At 40.9% G+C, this 22075-nt stretch overlaps 1 protein-coding gene and 1 non-coding gene across 7 annotated transcripts in view; one reads left to right on the forward strand and one right to left on the reverse strand.

Moving 5' to 3' along the window:
- The window catches only part of Pld5 (phospholipase D family member 5), a 307810-nt gene that overhangs the window by 86523 nt on the left and 199212 nt on the right, over positions 1 to 22075 (reverse strand). The gene's annotated exons all lie outside the window — the stretch shown is intronic.
- Positions 9805 to 9934, forward strand: LOC117722083 (small nucleolar RNA SNORA17). The gene has a single exon (XR_004608490.1). It is a non-coding gene; the product is annotated as a small nucleolar RNA SNORA17 (small nucleolar RNA).

Consider the following 22075-nt stretch of genomic DNA (forward strand, 5'->3'; position numbering starts at 1 on the left):
CAGTGCTCCCATGGTAAGATGGAAAAGAGACAGGAGACTCCCTGGAAGCTGTGGGCAAGCTCAACCGACATATGCAGAGGCTAACAGTACATTGTGTTTCAAACAAGATGAAGTGTGAGCCAACATCCAAGGTTTATCTTTGACCTCCACATTTACATCATGGTACATATGGCATACACACAAATGTACACAAACACACACATATATGTACATATATGCATACATACATATTTTGTACATACATATGTATATATACACATGTATTACACACTCATATATGTATGTACATATACCCATATATACACTCTCCCACATGAATGTGTATACACACATATGTATGTACATACCTACATGTACATACAACACACATGCACACATAGTGAAACTTAAGAGCTCAGTGCAGTTCCAACATCTATTCAAATATCTTGAAACCATGATGAGGAATTTTTTAAGTGGCTCATAAAAGTCTGTCTTTACTTTTCTCGTTTGGACTCACAGGGGCAATTTTTAGAAGCTGTTTCTTCCACCCTACATGTTTTTCTAACAATTGGGATATCCTAACTCCTTCAGAAAACTATGCTTTGATTATTATTTCATACTTTATCAATTAGGTTACCTATAGAAATGGTGATTTTAGAAACCATTAGTACAAATTCTGATTTAAAAAAAATTAAGAATTAAAAAAGATTAAGAATCACTCTGATCAGAAAATAAAATTTTCTTAATAGTACCCTTTAATTATTCTTAAACATGCAAAATTCTAAACACAAAATTTACAAGCAGAGCTCTTTACTACAGTGGCTCACCATTAAGGGAGATGATGATAAGGTCCAGTAGCAAGGACCCATGCTTGTGACATACACATGCGCCTTCCACGAGTCCCCATAGCTACCTTCTCAACCACCAAGCTGGGGAGAGAAGGCTAAGAAACACTTCTGATCCCCACAAGACTTTGCTTGCTTTGCCATTTACTATCCAGCAGGGCCAGCCTCCAGAGGCTGCATCCCAAGAGTCTGAGAGTGATTCATGTGCTTATATTACACCTGACACTTCAACAGTTTGGAGGCTCACCAGGTAGAAGAGTCACATGACTACCACTGGTCAGATTGAATGAAAGACACAAGTATTCATTGGGACATTAAAAAGGGCATTTTTAAAATAATAAAGAATAATCTAAGAATAAGACACGTTGAATATCCTCTGAGGCTCCCATGTTAAAGGTTAGCTACTGCTCTGTGTTGCTACTAGGAGCTGATGCAACCTCCTAGAAGTGAGACTTAGCAGAAGGAAATTAGGGTGCTGGGATATGCATATGAAAGGGATTGCAGGAGTCTTTCCTCTCCTTGCCTCCTGAATACCATGACATGAGAAGCCACAGGCTCGAGAACAAGAGACTAAGACTCTGGATTTAAATCTATGAAACTGAAAGCCAAAGAAACCTTCCTTGCATCTTGGTTAGGAATCCCAAGTGTTCTTTCGAAATAACCAAAAACCAACACAGTGAAATGATTAGAAACTTTTTGTTTTTGTTCTTGTCTTTGTTTTTGAGATGGGGTTTCACTATGCAGCTCTTGGCCTGGAATTCATAGAGATTCACTTATCTTTGTCTCCTGACTACTGGGATTAAAGGTATGCTCATGATTAGAAGTTTTAAAAATTCAATCAAAGCAATCAGCTATTTGATTGGCAGTGCTGGAAACAAGTGAGGATCCAAACATTCTAATAACTTAATAATTGACAACACAGTACACAAAGAGACTAAAACATATTGAAAAAGTCCATGCATGACAGAGTTGTCTGGGCCAGTTAAAACCTCAAGGGAACTCTCAAGGAAAGAAAAAGAAATTTCCTCCAAAGCAGGGAAATTATAAAGATGGTGACTGAAGCATGAAGTAAGAAATGGCAGAGTTTGACACAGATGATTCATGTGATTAAAATGTCTCCCAGAGGATCATGTGTGTGAACACTTGGTCTGCAGCTGGTGACCCTGGGTTGGAAGTTGGTAGAACATTTAAGAGATGGAGCCTTACTGGAGAAAGTGGATCACTGATGAGGGGCTTTGAAAATTTCTAACCTTTCCTATTTCCTGTTGACTTGCTGCTTCACTTCCTGTTTGCTAAGGTAATGTGACAAGATGGCTACCTATTCCCATAGCTATGCTTTCCTGCTATGGTAGTGTGCCCCTGGAAGTATCAGTCCAAATACATCTCTTTTTAAAATTGCGTTGTGGCAGGGTTTTAGTCAAAGTAACCAGAAAAGTCACTATTTCTATGTCTGTAATCCAGTCCTAGCAGTTCTAGAGAGAACCAAAGTTAGAGTGGAAGAAACTATAAAATAAAGCAAAATCTCTAAAAACTGAAGAAAAAAAGTTTAAAAGCCCACTGATAGCTGATAAGAAAATAGAATAGACCCCACACATCATAAGCTGCCAATGGAGATCCCAGAAGCTGTTGGAGTGAATTGAACAAGCCAAAATGATAACATACAAGAATTATTTAACATGATTTTTAATGGTAAAAACAAAAACCTAGGAAGCTGGGAGCAAATAAATTTGTGCTTGTAACAAAGATTGAAGGTAAAACTATTTTGTTTTTCTAGTTAAGAAAGTCTTCTAGGAACTGATAAAATTTTAAAATATTATTTACAAATAGGTTTTTATACCTATGTAATTCCGGGTAGGTGAATTTAATTTTACTGAGGACAACAGTGGTCAGAACTGTAATACTGCAAATTTTGTCATATTCACTAGCAGGGGAACTCATTAGATTTTAATTTTTAAATGCATGATCAATGTCATGCAATCAAGCCAACGCTTATGAGTGTCTTACTAAAGTCACTGTATTCACTTGATGCTTGACAATAAAAAAGACACCAAAGAATTACAGAGAACTGGCTCATTGTTATATATAGGCATACTGCCCTGAGGATGGCCAATTCAATTTTAGAAACTGAACAGGGTTAGGCCTGGTTAGTACTTGGATGGAAGAATTAGCTCATTCTCCTCTAGTTTTATATCTATGGCAAGCACAAGGAAATGTGTCTCAGGGGAAGACTATGACTTTCCTGATGTCATACTGGTAAATTCTCCCATCCCCTGCTCGCTCTCTCTTTCTCTTTTTGCAGTACTCTGGGGATCCACGGCCTTGCATGTGATAAGTAAGCACTGAGATACAACCTCAGCCCTGGACCCAAGGTCTTGACTGCCAAGTCAGGACTCAGCTCAATTCATAATCAGAGTCACATGACAATTTTTTCTTATAACTATAGAGACTCTTACAAGTGGAGACGCTTGAAAGAAACAAATCAAAAGATACTCAATATTCTTAACAGAAAGTGAAAAGAAAATAAGAAAAATAAGGAGGGGAAGAAGAACAGAATAATGGAAAGAAGGAAAACGTGGAACACCTTCAATGTCTAGGATTCATTCATTTTAGAACACCTTCAATGTCTGGGCTTCACTCATTAACCCGAGAAGGTAGCTGGATGATGGCCATGTTTTAGGCCAATAGACATGAAAAGACACTGAGACAAATTGAATGAATGAATGAATGAATGAATGTGAGCACCTCATGTCTGTTTAGGGCTTAGGCAATCACTTGTGACCTCCATTAAGACCAAGTAGACCTAGTGAGCAGCAAAGGCCCTAGCACTGTGAAGCAAATAAGATAGGAGAATCCTTTGCATGTGGGAAGTATGCTTCCATTCCAAGCCAAATTCATAACAAAAGGAAACATCAGACAACTAGACAGTACTTAGTAATGTGATTTAAATAAAACTCTCAAATGTTGACATTTTAATTCTTCCTTCGTTTGAGAACCAATAGTTTCAACACTATTCTTCTTTCAAGAATGATGTGTTCCCTTGCAAAAGAGATAGAAATTCATTCTTTTATCAACTTCTCACAGAACTCACAGAAAGGGAAGGAAGAAAGGGCCTTAAGTTCTTATTTGCTTTTTTCTCAGTCTTCTTACCAACCCACCCAGTGGCCATTAGTTCTGAGCTCCTATTAAATGTGTGTGTGTGTGTGTGTGTGTGTGTGTACACGTACGTACTTGTACGTCCGTCCGTATGTATGACAGCACAAAGACAAGGATATTGAAACACTCTGTAAAGTTGCCATGGGTAAAAATTAAATAAAATATGAGATGAGAACATTGTGCAGAGGAACCAGACAACAGTGAGAACCAAATCACTGTGGGCATGGGGGAGCTAAAGCCACTCACTGGGGAGATAGTTGGTAGGGCAGAAAACAGTGACTTAGTATGGGTGTACTGGTTTATTTTGTGTGTCAGCTTGACACAAGATGGAGTTATCACAGAGAAAGGAGCCTCCCTTGAGGAAATGCCTCCATGAGATCCAGTTGTAAGGCATTTTCTCAATTAGTGATCAAATGGGGAGGGCAGAGCCCATTGTGGGTGGTGCCATCCCTGAGCTGGTAGTCCTGGGTTCTATAAGAGAGCAAGCTGAGCAAACCAGTAAGTAACATCTCTCCATGGCCTCTGCATCAGCTCCTGCTTCCTGACCTGCTTGAGTTACAGTCCTGACTTCCTTTGGTGATGAATAGCAATGTGAAAGTATAAGCTGAATAAACCCTTTCCTCCCCAACTTGCTTTTTGGTTATGATGCTTGTACAGGAATAGAAACCCTGACTAAGACAATGGGGCATACTACCAGACAGACTGAGTGACTCAAACTCCATAAATCTCAGAATTGAGAATAGTAAAAGTAGGAGATCACTTCATACCTAACTCTACATGCTCTGGAACATGTAACCATGACACACCACTGAGAAGACCATGGCAATCAGTCAGGTAGCATAAAAACCTTGAGTTCTCCATGCGAATGAGGTATCTAGATAGGCCCTGAGTGTTCAGTCAATGTAGTTTCCTTTCTGGCATTCTCTCCTGCAAAGGGTATTTAATCCTTGGTTCATCCTCAGGAAGGTGTATGCATTCACATCCACCATCAAATAAAGCAATTTGAATATGCAAGAGACATCTCTTCACCAAGGATCTCTGTGGGGAGGAGGCCTTCTTGGAAAGAGCTGAGCCTGAATCTCCTGAAGAGGGCCTCTCTCCCAGCTCCTCTGTACTCTTGGCACTCACTTGGAACCAAAGAGGGTTCCTCCCCTTTTGGGGGCTTTGTCTTCCCCTTCCTGTCTGGCACATGAACACCCACTGGGGAAGCCTGGATTGGGGATCCTGTTCCCAACGCCCAGCAGTCCACCAACCAGGGGCACCAGAGTGCACAGAAGACTGGGAACCACGGCAATCGTTCCAGACTCAATTGTTTCCCAACTAAGAAAACTTGGACTGAGGACCCCATTACAGACCACATTTGCCTCCTCTGAGCATCATGCTGGCGCTGCTCCCGGCACCCCAGTGGCAAGACAGCACACTCTCCCAACTTAGGGAATAGGTTTCAGCATCTGACCTATCAACTCAGCATGTGTCTTCTGGGAGTTTACTGGCCTATTGAGGTCTGCCTGAATCTTGACCGCATAACAGGATCCAGGCATCTCCATACACATCCTAGCACTAGACATGCCTGTACTGACTCACTGTCCTATATTTATCTGTTCTACCAGTAAACCTAATGGAAGGATTAGATGGGAAGGAAAAGACTACAAGATGAGAGAGGGAGTTAAAACTGCAGGTCAGGAGGGAAATCATAAATATGGAAGACATCTCTAGCTAGTCCTAGCCTTGAGAAAGGGTCCTGTGTCAAACCTCCTTGTTTGAACCTCTGCTGCTTAGCGGCTGAGAGTCTCTGAGGAACAGTTTTTAGCTTTCTGTGCTTTAGTTTTCTCTGTATAAGTGGGGATTTGATGAGAACAGATTTCTTAGGTAACTATCATGAGACCTCTGTTCTAAGAGACAGAGGCAGGTTCGTTCAGTGAAGGCTGTGAAATGTGAAGCCATGTGAAACTGTTTTCTGTAACCATCCTTCAATGTCATTTTATTCCTTGCTGAACCCAGCCTTCCTTATTAGAGTGTAAGCCTCATGAGGGAAGAACGAGCTCTGGCTTATATCGTTTGGAAACATGTAGCCAATTTCTGTAGAAGAACCTCATATAGATACACTTCCTTCAAAAATCACTGAGAGATCACAGCACACACTTTATAACCTCATGGCAAAATAATCATATACCGAGTCACCGGGAGTAGTCAAACTCTAAAATTAAATTCTTCATGATTAATGTTGATCGACCACACCCAGCAGAAAACTCAGGGCATAACCAGGGAGCCCCCAACTCTTCATCATTCAGCCTGGGAAACTCAAAAGTTTGAAGTAGAAAATGTTTCCAAGACATGAAAGAAATTGAGAACCAAAAATATGAGAGAGAGAGAGAGAGAGAGAGAGAGAGAGAGAGAGAGAGAGAGGAGAGAGGAGGAGACAGAGAGGAGAGAGAGAGAGGAGGGAGACAGAGAGGAGAGAGAGGTGAGGGGAGGAGAGGAAAGTACATGGAAGAGAATGAAAACATGTGAATTTGTGTTATGAACACATATGAACACATATAAACAGACACGTATGAAATTCAGGTCAGATAATGATGAGGAAGTTGAGAACTTGTCATGTTCCCTGCTCTTCCTACAGTTGTTGGTACCCTGCTTCCTTTCAGTGAAGGGCTATTCTGGCCTGAGCTCCCTGTCACACACCTCCCAGATACCTACACTATAGACTGCAATCCTTTTGGCTCCTCCCTCATGACAGTCAATGCAGAGAATGGGAGGAATTCTTTAGGAAACGGCCACTGATAAGGAAGAGAGAGCTTAAACCAGTTCCTGTCCTGACCATTGTGGTCAGCAAAAACGTTTCTCAGGTAGGTGTACAGGGGACTGAGATGGGTGGGTGCTCTGGTCTAGATGGGGTCACATGTCACACGTGAATAGGATTGTATCCTCATAAAGAAATCCCCTTCTAGTACCCAATGTAGACACCTATGCCATCTATGAATCAGAAGGCAGATCCCTGATAGACACCAAATCCACTGATGCCTTGGTCCCTGATGTTTCTACTTCCATTCCTCTTAGAAATAAAATCTTGTGGTATGCAAGGCACACCACGTATGACAGATGGTTACAAGATACTTGATCACGAGACTTTGAATAAAAGCAAGTATAAATGCTTGAAGAAAAAAAAATACTGAGGGGATTGGGCAAAGAAATGAACAGATTCCACAACCCTGTACAAATACCAAAGATAGTGTGTCATTTTCTTCTGTGAAAAAATGCATGTGAGTAATGCATTACATCTATTATATTTCATGTCACAGGAAAGGAACTTTATAGAACAGGTAAATAAAAATATTTCCGTTGGTGGCTGGGAGCGAAAAAAAGCTTCATTTGGTGCTTAATAACTTATTATTTCTTGTTCCAATTTGCTCTTCAGTACATACTCCAGACTGATGGAAGCAATTCTCCTAAGTGTCCTGTCCAAATAGTGAGCACTTCTTCAGCTTTCTGAGTAGAGGTGTTCCCGGGACCATGTAGAGGGGAGGACTCTCTCGCTGTATCCAGCTGTCTCAGGGTGGTATGGGTATGAGGATGAGCAGACACACACACACACACACACACACACACACACACACACACACACACACACAACTTTGAACCCTGGCCTGGTAGTATGCTTCCAAGAAACCTTCCCATGTTGATACATTGGATTGGAGTCTCCTTCTGTTACTAGAACTCCCAATTTCTTGGTTTCTTTGCTTGCTGGGTACCCACCATGGCTCACCTGTACTCTGCCTGTACCCTAGTTCAAGACTGCCAGATGGAAGAGAATAAGACAAATTCCCAGTTAAATTAGAATCTCAAGTAAACAGCAATAGCATTGATGTAGTACTTCCTAGAAGTGCAGACCACATAGCATTTGAGTCATACTTACATTTTGACTCTTACATTTTTTTTCTACTAACATTAATCTGAGGAAGGCTACTCTTCGATTCCCATACATTAATACATGCAACATAGCCTATGAGCCTGCCATTACCATTACAGTTTGGGCATATTAGCATGCTTTGGTAGGACTTAGTTGCTGTTTTTCAGTTTCCCAGTCACTATAGACTATGCAAACCAGGGACTTTGAAACCCACTGGATCACAAGCATACCTTTTCCAGCATGGCTGAACTCTGTCCTTAGTTTCCCTCATCTCCAAGGTAATGTGCATAATTTTTATAGTATCCAGTCAATTTTGAATCATCAAAGGGAAGTAATTCTTCACACCAATTTTCCTTTATTCTACGCTCTTTGTGGTCTCTATCGGCCAATAACACATAGAGAAGTGTACAACACTTGCAGGAGAAAAGAGAAAATGGCATGTGCAAAAACATTAGTTGGGTAATGTTATCCACATTATGTGGTGGTTTGAATAGGTTTGGCCCCATAGACTCATGTGTTTGAATGCTTGGCTTGCAGGGAGTGGTACTATGAGGAGGTGTGGCCTTGTTGGAGGAAGTGTGTCACTGTGGGGGATGGGCTTTGAGATCTCCTATGCTTAAGCTACACCCAGTATGGAATTCCAGTCTCCTTCTGGAAGAAGGACAGTCTCCTTCTGGCTGCCTTCAGATCACGCTGTAGAACTCTCAGCTCCTCCAGCATCATATCTGCCTGCACACTGCCATGCTTCCTGCCATGGGAATAATGGACTGAACCTCTGAATCTGTAAGCCAGCCCCAGTTGAATGCTTTCTTTTTATGAGACACCTTTAAGCCATAAAACTCTAAGTCATGTATTAGTTATTTTTTTTATTGTGGTAACCAAGTACTCAATCAGATCAGGAAAAAAAAAAAAAAAGAAAAATAAAGACAAACACTACCTTTTAAGAGTCCCCATGAGTTATAAGTATCTCAGAAAGTCTCTAAATTTTCTTTCAACTCAAGAACCTAATGTTTAAACCACAGAAGCAAAACATCCGAACACAATGTTCTTTTCTTATAGCACATGTCATTTCCAAGTGACAACAGAACTTTCACAAATCTCATTGGAGCGCATCTCGTAGGCAGCATCCCAGACCTGACAGCATAGTTATTTCAACGAGCTATGTGACAGATAAGGTGATTTGCTAGAATCTGCTGCTCTGTCAACTATGGTGATTTAGCTGCCTGGAAACCATCTCTGCAGGACAAAAAATAATTCATGACATTTGGCAGATCCAAGGGGCCACTGGCTGGACATGTGTTCAAGCTGGCATAGGTAGAGGTTTCTCCAGCCTTCATGCCCACCAGTTTACTCAGAATGGCATCTATACCTGCTTCAAATTCTGCTGATTCTCCATTATTTATTTCTGGGTTACTTATGAGGATCTTAAAGACATTTTTAAAAAATTGCTTTATATCAGTTTATTTATATATATATCACAAACATCCATATGTACATACATACACACACACATAAGCATGCATGCATACACACATATATACATATACTTTTATGGAGAAGGAAACAAATCCCCAGAAGTTAAATTATCCAAAATCAATTACATTCACATCAGCCACACACACAAAAAAATCTCATTGGCTTTTATCTTCATTTTGATTGTTGCAGTGATTTACTTATTTAGTGTGTTTAAGCTGGAATGCATGTGCACCATGGCAAGCGTGTGTAGGTCACAGGACAGTTTTCGGGTGTTAGTTCTTCACTTCCATTGTATCATGTGGCTCCCAAGGATCAAGTTCAGGTCATCAGCTTTGGCAGCAAGCACCATTACTTGCTGAGACATCTCAGCAGCCCATTGTTTAATCTTTTTAAATATAAGAGCCATTGATAACATTACTTCATTGATTTTTAAAAATAATACACCCTGCCCTATAGGTGTTGCGGTTGTAGCTGCTGTGTCACATGCACATCAGTAGGTGACAAAGAGGAGAAGGCTATGTCTACGCATAGTGTTCTCACCTATGAACAGATGAATGATAAGTAGCCTACCATTCCCTGTAAAAACAAACAAACAAACCTAAGATCACCATCTGTCTGGCTCTAGGGGACTTTGACAGGGCGCTAGCCTGAGATAACCACCAGTTCAGTGCCAGGCAGGCCCAGGTGAGCTCCTAGGACTTGAAGCAAGCCAGAGACTAGAAGAACCCTACTTTGAACTTAAGACAGATGGCTACTCAAGAGGGCCAAGTAAGGGGTAAGTCTGAGATAACCACCAGACCAGTTCCAGGCAGGCCCAGATGAGCTCCCAGGACAGGAAGCAAGCCAGAGATTAGTGAGGACCCCACCTTGGATTTGAGACATGGCCACTCAGGCAGGCCAGGAGAGAAACAAGCTTGAGACAACCACCAGACTGGCACCAGGGGGTCTGGACAGGGACCGAGATGATGGACCTCAGATGAACACTTGTCATCACCACACAGGCCTGCAGGGACAGACCATATTTGAGATGACCCCTGCTCACTCTGGGCACCACTAAGAAGAGCAAGTAAGTGGTGGAGAAATGGAAGAGAAAGAGAAACAGAAGGGGGATCTTCGACCTGGGAAGGCTTAAAGCGGAATGGAGTAGGGAGGCAGGAAAGGTGGTGATGGCAAGTCAAGTCAACCAAACTTTTTTAAAATCTTGATTCCCTTTTTTTCTATTTTACATTTTCTCTATTTTTCATATTCAATAATTTGAGATGCCATGTCTCAAATCCAAGGTGGGGTCCTCACTAATCTCTGGCTTGCTTCCTGTCCTGGGAGCTCATCTGGGCCTGCCTGGAACTGGTCTGGTGGTTATCTCAGACTTACCCCTTACTTGGCCCTCTTGAGTAGCCATCTGTCTTAAGTTCAAAGTAGGGTTCTTCTAGTCTTCATTTCTATCCATTTAAAAATTGTGGCTATTCATATTTTTATAATGACAAATAATTATAATTGTAAAGTGTATTTGTATAAAAGCTGTTTGTCTTTTATGCAGAATGTAATCAATTAATTGTGCGGCCGATAGAGAACTCTCCGGGCCTTGCTCATGCCAAATAAGAGTCCCCCACTGATAGTCCCTCAGCTTCATTTCATACATTTTAAATTCAAGAAAAGGTGCCTGTGAAACATCACAAAAATTAGTGAGGTCAAGCACGAGCAAGGGTAGGTGTGCAGCTATTACTTGATAATGAATTTTATAAGGTAAAGTTGGAAAGTTTTCATGCTGGGCCTCTAACATGATGTTATATATCCTTATACATTCCAGTTGTTATCGGACACCTGGTGGTGTGGTTTCCAATGTACCTTCACGTCGGTATGACATTCTTAAGGACAAGGATCATGGTCAATGTTTTGCCTGTTCTACAGCTGCTTCTCAAGATCTAGCCTGTGCCAGGGGCTCTGTCCCAACCTCCGTATTTCACATGACAACTACACCTGGGAATTTACAAAAAGACCCCAGTGGTCTTGATCATGTATGATTGTCATTTCCTTATTGGGTGCTCTAGTTCATCAACTGGTGTGATAAACACCATAGTCAAATCAGCTTAGCGAAGGAAAGAGTGATTTCAGTTTATATGTTCAGCTCACACTCCATCATTACAGGAAGACAGGGTAGGAACTCAAGGCAGGAGCCTGGAGGCAGGGACCATGCTGCTTGGTGGCTTACTGTGTGAGCTGGCTCACTCATGCTCAAGTTCAGCTATTCCCAGACCATTTGCCCAGAGAATGCTACTGCCCATAGTGTGCTAAGGCCACCTACGTCAATTATCAATCAAGGCAATCCCCCACACATATGCTCACAGACAATTCCTCAATGGACTCTTGCCTCTCAGATGACTCTAGGCTGTGACAAATTGAAAGTTAATGTTGACTAGAGCTAGGGATTCTTGGAGCTCTGTTGCCTTCTCTGTATTGATCCATTGACATGAACAGTCACTCATCAGGAGACGACACAAGACAAATCTCAACCCTGGTGCTTTGCATACAATATCCTCAAATTCTCAAAGCCTTCCTGGAGTCTACTCTATGTTCTATTATTTCCTGTGTCAGTTACTTAGTTCCCAAGGTATTTGTCCATGTTCAACACTACTCTTTCACTAGTTTCTAAGTATAGCAAATTCCTGATATTTCTGTGTCATGTTCCTTTTTCCATTCCCAGTATCAGCAAGGCTTTTCCTTTCCATTTTGTATTCTGTATTTGTATTCTGTATTATTATTATTATTATTATTATTATTATTATTATTATTATTATTATTATTATTGTAGTCTACCTACCAAGTGGGTTATAGAATTATCAATTACCTCAAAACTCAACTTTGCTTTGACTGAGGTTTCTGTGGTGCATCTATTTAATTTAGAAAAATTTTGTGTTTAATAATTTGTCTTCTCTGTTGTGTTTTTGAAATCAGGATTTTGTTGAGATAGATGATGCATGGGTGACATCTCTCAAGCTTTTCTTCTTTTAGCACATGGGTGTTTAAGAAGACAACATCGACTGGGCTTTGGTGACACAGGGCTTTAATCCCAGCACTTGGGAGGCAGAGGCAGGCAGATCTCTGAGTCCAAGTTCAGCCTGGTCTATAGAGTGAGTTCCAGGGCAGCTAAGGCTACATGGAGAAACCCTGTCTTATAAAATCAAACCAAACAAAAAGATCAGCGAAAGCCTCTAAACACCAAGTTAGCTATTGCAAATTTTGATATGTTATGTTATGGAAAAGTTTTAAGAATTCTTTATTTATATTGTGAGGTTTTGGTTGAACATATATATATGCAAATATGTGTGTGTGTTTGTGTATGTATGTGTATGTATATGTATATATGTATATATACACAATATAACTTTTTCAGCTTGGTTTCACTGTAGTCAGAGAACATGTTCGGCATAATTAAAATTCTGTGATATGTGTTGAGTTTGCTTTCTAGATCATCATTTTTAGGCTGTATTCTTTTTAGGACACTCCAGTTGGAAACAGTGTGCGCTTGTCAAAGTTTTCTGAATACATTACTTAGGTCATGTTTAGCACTGCTCAAGCCGTTAGCGCTGTACTGACTTTCCTTGTGGCTTTATTAGTGTTTAAATTTCTAATTAAATGTGTCTCCTTTTAACTCTGCCAGCTTATGTTTTTCATTGTTTGATACTTTTCTTCATATGAATTTATTAGAGTTATGGTTTTTCTCTGCAAGTGCTGTCTAATTTTTATGGAAAAACTGCTTTGTTTTTGGTGATGACAAATGATAGTGTCATTTGGCATTAGGGTAGGCATATTAATTTTTCTGTAGTAAATATCCCATGTAAGATATTTACCAGTACTTTTCTCTGCCACACTTTCTGTGACCTAAAATACATGAAGTGGGATGTGTATAGATACGTGAATGTGCACATATATTAATCCAACTTGATTTTATCATCTAGCTTGAGGATTTAGACAATTTTTATTTAGTATAATTGATAAAATATTAAAAGCATCAAACTGCAATTAGTTTTCCAATTGTCTAATCCACTCATTCAGTAGTAACCATGAACTTTATAACTGTGTTTTTGAATCAGTAGAAGCTAACTTAAATTGATACTTCCATAGGACCTACTACATACTATGGGCATGGCACAAACTCACACTAGCAAAAACTCTGTGCCTCTCTCTGCTTTCCTGCCCTATTTTTGTCTTTATGTTAATTTCCCATATGTTTTAAGTCTCAGGAGCGAGAGTCTTATCCAGGTGTGTGGCTACAAATACTATCTAGATGCTGGTGACTTCCCAGACTGTATTTCTAATCCTGACTCTTCTTTGTACATTAAACTCACAAGAAACAAGACCTAAATCAATCTCTCTGCTTGGCTATGTAGGAAGCACAAAGCTGAGATCACTAAATCAGACAGTGCTCTGCATCTGCCCCAAGAGGCAAGCTGTTTCTCCTACTAAACTTCCATGTCAGGAGATGGTGACAGCTTGTATCCTGTCATTCATAGGAAAACTCTGACAGCCATTCTTGATTCATCTCTAACCATCCTCATAGTCTCTCTCTCTCTCTCATATATATATATATATATATATATATATATATATATATATATATATGTATATATATAATTTCTTCTATTTCTAGTCCCAACATGTACTTTTGAATATGTATGTGTATTTCCTTCTGTTCGTGTTAGTCCAGGGCACCTTTGTCTTTTGCCCAGGGTTCACCCACACACCACTAGTTTGTTTCCCTACCTCAATTCCCTCTAGCTCATCCTCTACAAATAGCCAAAATCATCTTTAAAAGTTCAGATAATTTCCAACAGAGCCTGCCAGGTTGCAGAAACACAATAAATATTCTTTAAAATAATGGATGGATGGATGGATGGAAGGATGGATGGATGGATGGATGGATGGATGGATGGATGGTTATATTGCTGAAGCTTTTAGGACAGTGGTTTTTCAACCTGTGGGTTGTGACCCATTTAGGGGTCAAATGGCCCTTTCATGGAGTTGCATATCAGATATCTTTTAAATCATATATTTACATTATGATTTGACTATCAGCAGAATTACAGTTATGAAGTAGCAACAAAAATAATCTTATGATAGGGGATCACCATAACATGAGGAACTGTATTAAAGGTTCACAGCATTAGGACTGTGAGAATCACTGGTCTAGAGGGTCTTTCTTAGTTTATCACACCATGTAGCTTTACTCAGAATCTGGGAATAGTGCCAGCCCTTGCTTTTTAGCTAGTTTTTCTGAAAGCCAACAACTGTGCTTTGCCAAATGCCATAAGAGAAGTTATAAAATAATTAGATTATATGTAAGTATGGCCATAGAATGCATAATATGTGTGTGTGTGTGCATGTATGTGCACACATACATACACACATGGAGATAAGAGTTTGATATTAGTCACATCCCACTGTGCTTTTTGGGCAGGTTTCTCACTGAATTTGAAGCTCATGGATCCACTAGGCTGGCCAGCGAGTTCCAGGTACCTTCCTGTCCTGCCCACCCCAAGCACTAGGATTGAAGGAATGTATTGCTGTGACCAGCTTTTGAATGAGACTGAGGATCTGAATTCAAGTCCTCATGCTCATACATCAAAGCAATTAAGCACCTTAGTCAGCTTCCCAGCCCATTGGTTTGGTTCCAAGCACCCAAGTTGGACCACTTACAAGTACTTTGTTAACCACAGACTCCGGGAATCCGATGTCCTCTTCTGGCCAGCTATGAGCACTCACTTACAGGTGGTATTCACACACACACACACACACACACACACACACACACACACACACACACTTAAAAATTGCTCTTTAAACAATAACCCCATCCCCAATTGAAGTCATATTAAATTAAACTTATAAATGAATTTTATGAAATAACAATTATTCTGGGAATCTCAAGAATTCTTGCAAGCGAATTGTTATGCTGTTAAATTTCCAATAACATATGACATATTCCTGTTTTTCCTCCTCAGACCACTATAGCACTAAGTGTTGATTTGGTGGGGGCGGGGCAGGGGGAGTAAAAGCCTTTTAGAAGGGTAACTTAAAGTTAAGAATGGCCGGCACTGAGGACAACCGAGGAAACTAAGAGGCATAGGCTGAGCTCCCAAGGCTGCATGTGCCTTCTCTTTAGCTTTGCATAGGAACAGATTTGTTCATCAACATTTTTAGTGAATGTAACAGCCTCCAATCAGAGCCCTCTTGTTCTTCACACTTTGTGCAGCCCCAAGGTGCAGGCCCCATGTGGAAAATTTGGTCTCATAAAAAAGTACAGACACAAACTCAAGGCTGGGGCATGATGTAGGTCTTATCTTCTGTGAAGCAGGAAAAGATTTAGTTGTCACTGGAGGTTTAGGTGATTCATATCTAATATTTATGTGTTGGAATTTTTAGCCAAGAAATCCTTTAGGGTATATGAGAGGAAAGTTCTCAGGAGATCAGGGGAGGGGTGCAGAGCTGCCCTTATGGCTACAAGCCCCAAGGACATATGATATGTGCTGACCAAGACTCTGCTCTGGTGTTGTAGGCTCAGCACTGTAGCCCTCACTACAGAGACCATTAGCAAATCTTCAGGCAACATTCATGGACTAATGTCCACCCTGATTCTTCTCCCCTGTGGTCCTTTCTTCTTCTCCCTTCCCTCTTTTCCTAATAATTTTCCCTTTATAAAAGTGCTCATGTTTATCATTTTAATATTTATTATTATTATTACTATTGTTGCTGTTGGTTTGAGTCAGGGTCTTTCTATATGGCCCTAGCTTTCCTATAACTCACCATGTAGACCAAGCTGGCCTCAAACTCACAAGAGATCCTTCTGCCTTTACCTCCCAAGTACTAGAGTAAAGACATGCATTCCACACTTAGAGAAAAATCCTCTTTAAAAAAGATTTATGAGCCAAGTAGTGGCAGAACACCCCTTTAATTCCAGCATTTGGGAGGCAGAAGCAGGATGAGTTTAAGGCCAGCCTGGTCTACAGAGTAAGCTCCAGGATAGTCAAGGCTACACAAAGAACCCCTGTCTCAAAAAGCCAAAAGAAAATTGTTTTTGAAAAAAAAATTGTTTAAGTTCCTAACAGGTACCATGCTAAATACATTCTGTGAATTATTTCATTGATAGCATTATACAGCAACTGCTACTGTTAGTCAATATAGAAATTAGAAGACAAATTTTAAGAAGTTAAATACTTCAGAGTTCCATAAGAGCAAAGCCAAGGACACATTCCTCTCTCTAGAGCTTTTGGTCTTATACCCTACAGTTCCATAGAAATGCCACCACAACCATCACCACCCATCATCACTACCACCACCAATACCAACACTACAACCACCACCATTACCATCACATTATCACCATCATCATGCCATCATCTTAACCTTCATCACTACCATTACCATCACCACCATCACACACACACACACACACACACACACACACGAACAAAAGCAGCTGTGATCTCATCACTTATAGACAACCATATGAACACTCTAAAGTCATTCCTGAAAGGATGGAATGACACAGTGGCTTCCATCTTGCAGTGACTGCTTTTCTCTTAGCAACAGCATCTGAGCATTTCCCACATCGCTGATTGGTATCCCTCAGCGTGTTCTCTATGGGATGACTGGCTCCCTGTCGTGCATAATTTTCTTGTGAACCTTTCTCACAGCAGCTGCTATGGCAACCTGAGGGAAACAGGCCTGGAAAACAATGAAGAAATTTTCCACCTTAAGTTCATTTCTATTGAGGTCACGACAAATTTACTAGCAAAATGCTACCGCCACTGGTCTGGCAACTTTCTGTAAAAGTTGTCACAACTCTGGTAAAAGCACATGTTGAAAAATAATTTTATTCTGTCTGTTTGTAAAACTACAATGCAGTGATTTCATAGTTATTAGTTATTTTACATGTTGCCACATAGTTAGTTTGCACGTGACCTTTACTCAAGATGAACCCAAGTTCTAGGAGACTATGTATCTCCATTTCTCTTCCAGTGGGATATAACTGTCGTTCTTTCAACATGTGTAGAGCTTAATGACCAATATTATAACTAGGTGGGGTTTAAAATGTGACTATATAATGCATACCACTTGGGATTTTGACTAAGGTCCTTATAAGACTTGGTCCTCTCTTTGGCCTTCCTGCCTTCTACCACGAGATGACACAGAAAGAAAGCCTTCACCAGCTGCTTAGACCTTGCCCTTATATTTCCCAGCCTCTCAAATTGAGAGAAACTTCTGTTCTTTTAAAATGACCCAGTCTTTGAGTATTCTGCCATAGCAGGATAAAACAGCATTAAGCTTTCTTCCAAATAAAAAGGACAGTCAGCAAAAAGCTACAAGGGAGGCAGTCAAGCATCTGTGTTCTTAACCTTCTGTTCTGGAATCACGCCATGCCTCTGCCTGTCTCCGTTAATTAGCCACATGGATGAAGAAGTCAGACACCTCAGCAAACTGCAAGACTTCCTGCCCATCCACCTGAACATGTGACCATGGGGAAAGGCACTTGGCTCTGATCTCCACAGGGACTTATTAAAAATAATACTGACAAGCCAGACTAGTTTGAGTTCCAATAACCCTTCTGCCATCCTTTTCTGTTAGGAGGAAGACACCATGCGCATTTCCATTGAGTCAGCATTGGTGGTAGCTTTCTGTTACTGTAACAAGCAACTAAGACAAGGAACTTGTGAGAAGGTCAGAGTTACTTTTCTCAGTTCCAGTTTGTTCCAGTCTATGATCTAGTCACTCCATTTGGGTCATGTGGTGTCATATTGCCTGATGCCGGGAGCCTGTGGCAGAACAAAAACTGATGGCCAGAAAATAAGCCAGACTGAGGAAGAGACCAGAGTCCCATGGTCCCCTTCAAAGACCCATGTCCCTGTGACTTAAATATCTGCCCACCAGGCTCTACCTCTTAAAGGTTGTACTGCCTCCCAATGGACTGGTCCTGTTCCTTAACACATGCACATAGGCGAGACAGTCAGCATTAACAGTATTGCAGAACATACAGCATTTATGCATCCAAATGCTTGTCACATCGTTTGGCAACTAGGACAGCCACTGAGAAGCATCTTAAGGTACAATTGTAGGTCATCACTGTTTAGTAGATTTCTCTCATCACAGAGAAAACATTCCTTTGAAATTCACCAGGTCTTTATCACATTGGGTAAAATTGTCCAGCTCTATCAAATCTCCTGATTTTAAACATGGCAAACAGACACAGCACCTGTTTTATAGACACCAGGGAGATATGGAAGAGTCAAAAGGGTCTGTGATCTTCTATAGGCAGCCTTGAGTTATTGCATCAAACATTTATGTGGTGGTTTGAATATGCTTGGGCCAGAGAGCAGCAGGATTAGAAGGTGTGGCCATGTTGGAGGAAGTGTGTCACTGTGAGGGTGAGCTTTGAGACTCTCCTCCTAGCTTCTGGGAAGCCAGTCTGCTCCTGTCTGCCTTTGGAACATGATATAGAACTCTTAGCTCCTCCAACACCATGTCTGCCTGGACACTGTCATGTTTCCTGCCATGATGATAATGGACTGAATCTCAGAACCTGTAAGCCAGCTCTAATTAAGTGTTGTCTTTTATAAGAGTTGCCTTGGTCATGATATCTGTTCACAGCAATGAAACCCTAACTAAGACAATTTATTGCCTAGGTATGCTGGACACCAACTACTCTTCCTGCCCTCACTTAAGTGAAAGTCTAGAGGAAGAAATGGTGTTGCAGCACAGTGACATCCATGAGGGAGAATGTTTTGGTGCTTGGGGCTATGCAGAGGAGCCTAGAGCTTAGTGAAGGGAGAACCCTGAGGAAGGATCTGGAGTGGTTCTTCTCATCAGCCATTTGAGTGTCTTTCTTTTTTATTTATTTATTTATTTCCTTCCTTCCTTCCTTCCTTCCTTTGTTTCCACATGTGAACTGTGACTGACTAGCGTGGCTCATTCCCAATCCTGTCTCAGACCTGTGCATCATTAATTATGTTTAAGTCAAATTTAAAGTGACTCAGTTTGTAACTTAGCCTTTTCTTGTCATCATATTATAAAATAACATGTCTAGCATATTAGTTATATTATCCCAATATTTAGTAAACAAACACATTCAAATTTAAAACAATGAAAAAAATCAAACCAAAAAGAACGTTAAAAATCAACTCACGTACTGCCTATGCAATTGGTGCTCTTGGTTGGGGCATAAGACTAATGATGAGTGTAAGCTGCTGAGAAATGTTCAGATAAGCAAGGAAGGAGGGCATTTGCCTCTTCATTTCATTGTATCCTTTTTTAGCAGCGTTCTTTTATGTGGAGACTAGAACACAGAAGGCTAGAGTTTTTACAATGTCATTTGTGCTTGTTCCCAGAGACAGAATATAAAAGCCCAAATTGGAATAGGAATTTTAGAGGTTGTTTTGGCAAAAGCCTGGGTTTTGAAACACCTGCAGAACTTACTGAACATGGAGAAGTCAAGCTGGTGCCTACCTAGAGCCACTGCCTAAACATAAATGTAGGGGAACCTATGATCTTCTCATAGATGCCCGTAACAGAGTTAAAACTGGACTTCCCATTCACTAGAAGATCACAGGCTATGGGTAAGTTGTAGGGGAAGAAATGAAGCAGTATAGACTAAGACACAAAATACTAAAGTAACATATTATGTAGGGAGCTGTGGTTAGCGGTGATAACATCCGCCATTACAAGATGGCGCTGGCATCCTGTGCTCTCACAAGTAAACAACTAACTGCGCAGGTGCAAGAGGCGAAAGCACACTAAGCCACTGCCAATCCCGAGGCGTAACAAGGGGTGATGAGTGAACAGCAAATCAGAAGTGAACACGACACTCTAGGGTACATATACCAGTGCCTCTTCCGGGTTCGGGGTCTTCCACTTCAACTGGTATGAGAATAAAGCCTCTCTGTGGTAACTACCCGAATACTGCCTCTCGTGTCTCTTTCGAGGGTGAAGGGGGCTTGGGGCGGCGTGGAATAATATTACAAATTACACTAGTGGCCAAGGCAAACAACATTGGTTTAACTCCCATACCCTTTCGGAAAATCACTATTGTCACTGCTTTATTGAAAAGGACACTGAGGTTCAGAAAAAATAATTACCTAATACTTTACTTCACAGTAAATGGCAAGCCCAGCATTTTAGCACAGCCTTTGTGTATGACACAGAAGGACCTGTGTCTAAATGCTATGCTGGTCACTGCCTGATAGCAGGAGAGCATACTGTGTGCAGATGCATACCTGCTCTTCTAAATATTTTAGTGTGCTGTGAAAAAGACAGGAAGACAGAGCTCTTTGAATGCTAAGTGGCAGATATGAAGCGAAAGTACCAGCTTTATGTTCTCTAGCATGTGTCCAAGGGCATCACCTTTGAAAGGGGTGTTATAAGAGCCAGGGCCAGTAGAGAATTACACCTGGGTGGCAGTAGGACATCTTGACCTTTGTCTGGGCCACTGCCAGGATAGATTGAAGACATGACAGATGCTTTAGTTCAAGGCTTCCATACTGTGTAGAAAACATGGGGAAAAGCTTCTTTACAACAGAGGACCACTTCGACCTTCAAGTTCTTTCCCATCGGCAAGCTTCCAGATGGTGTGACCTCTAGCGAAACCACCAAAACAGACTCCTCAATACTGATGTGAAGTTAAGGCAGACACCCTTACATACCTGAGAGCTAGACTTTGTAATAGTGACAAATCAGCATGACCTGAGTCACACACACTCAGTAGTCACAGCGTCTTAAGTTATAATCTGCTCATCTGGAGTAATTGGCTCAGAGGCCACCATAAAATGTTCAAGTCGGAAACCACATCGACTTTATTGATTTTAAAGTTTGAACGTCAAACCTTAGACATAAACTGCTTTCCTTTGAAGTCTTGTTAAGTCCAGCCAGTGGATATAAAAAATGAAAGCAAGTTATCATGGGAGGATGAGTACAGATCCCTTGGATTCAAATAAGTAAAGGTGGGGATGGCTTTTGGACTTTGATAACAGAAACTCACTGCTTTTCTCTTTAAATAAGTAGCAAAAGAAAGCCACAGCACGGTAACTTATAAACACGTTGTCACTGGTAAAAGGACTTTTTAGTATCGTTTCACATTTAAATTTTTGATGTAAAGTCAGCTACTGTAGCTGATGCCTCTCGTTCTAGTACTTATGAGGCTGAGGGTGAATGAATGCTGTGAGTTCTAAGCCAGCCTGGGCAACACTGTGAGTTCTAAACCAGTCTGGGTCACAGTGTGACACTGCCTCAGAAAACATTCGCAAATGAATTACGATCATGGAATGACTGATGTTGAAGATTCCCTGGTGATCAGTAAGGTCCCATGTCTGTCCATTGTTCAGCAACACAGAGAAGCCTGTCTACTGAGCTCACCTGCTAATGAAGGAAGTCCCAAATGTCAACTCCATTGAAACCACAGCTGGCATATATATGAATCACCTAACAAGATCTTAGTCACAAAAGACACAGATGATGATGCAGAGGATACTGAGTCTGAGCATTGTCATGGTGATGGAGAGTCTACCCAGGCCCACATGCATTATCCTTAAAACAAAGGATAATAGAATTGAGAAAGGTCAGTGGTACATGCCTGTAATTGCACTACTCCAGAGACAGGAGGATTGCTCCAGTTTAAGAATTCAGGGTCAACCTGGGCAATATAGTGAAACCTCTTACAGAATTTTTTTTT

The sequence above is a fragment of the Arvicanthis niloticus genome, chromosome 16 (assembly GCF_011762505.2).
Source record: "Arvicanthis niloticus isolate mArvNil1 chromosome 16, mArvNil1.pat.X, whole genome shotgun sequence".
In the NCBI taxonomy this organism is placed as follows: domain Eukaryota; kingdom Metazoa; phylum Chordata; class Mammalia; order Rodentia; family Muridae; genus Arvicanthis; species Arvicanthis niloticus.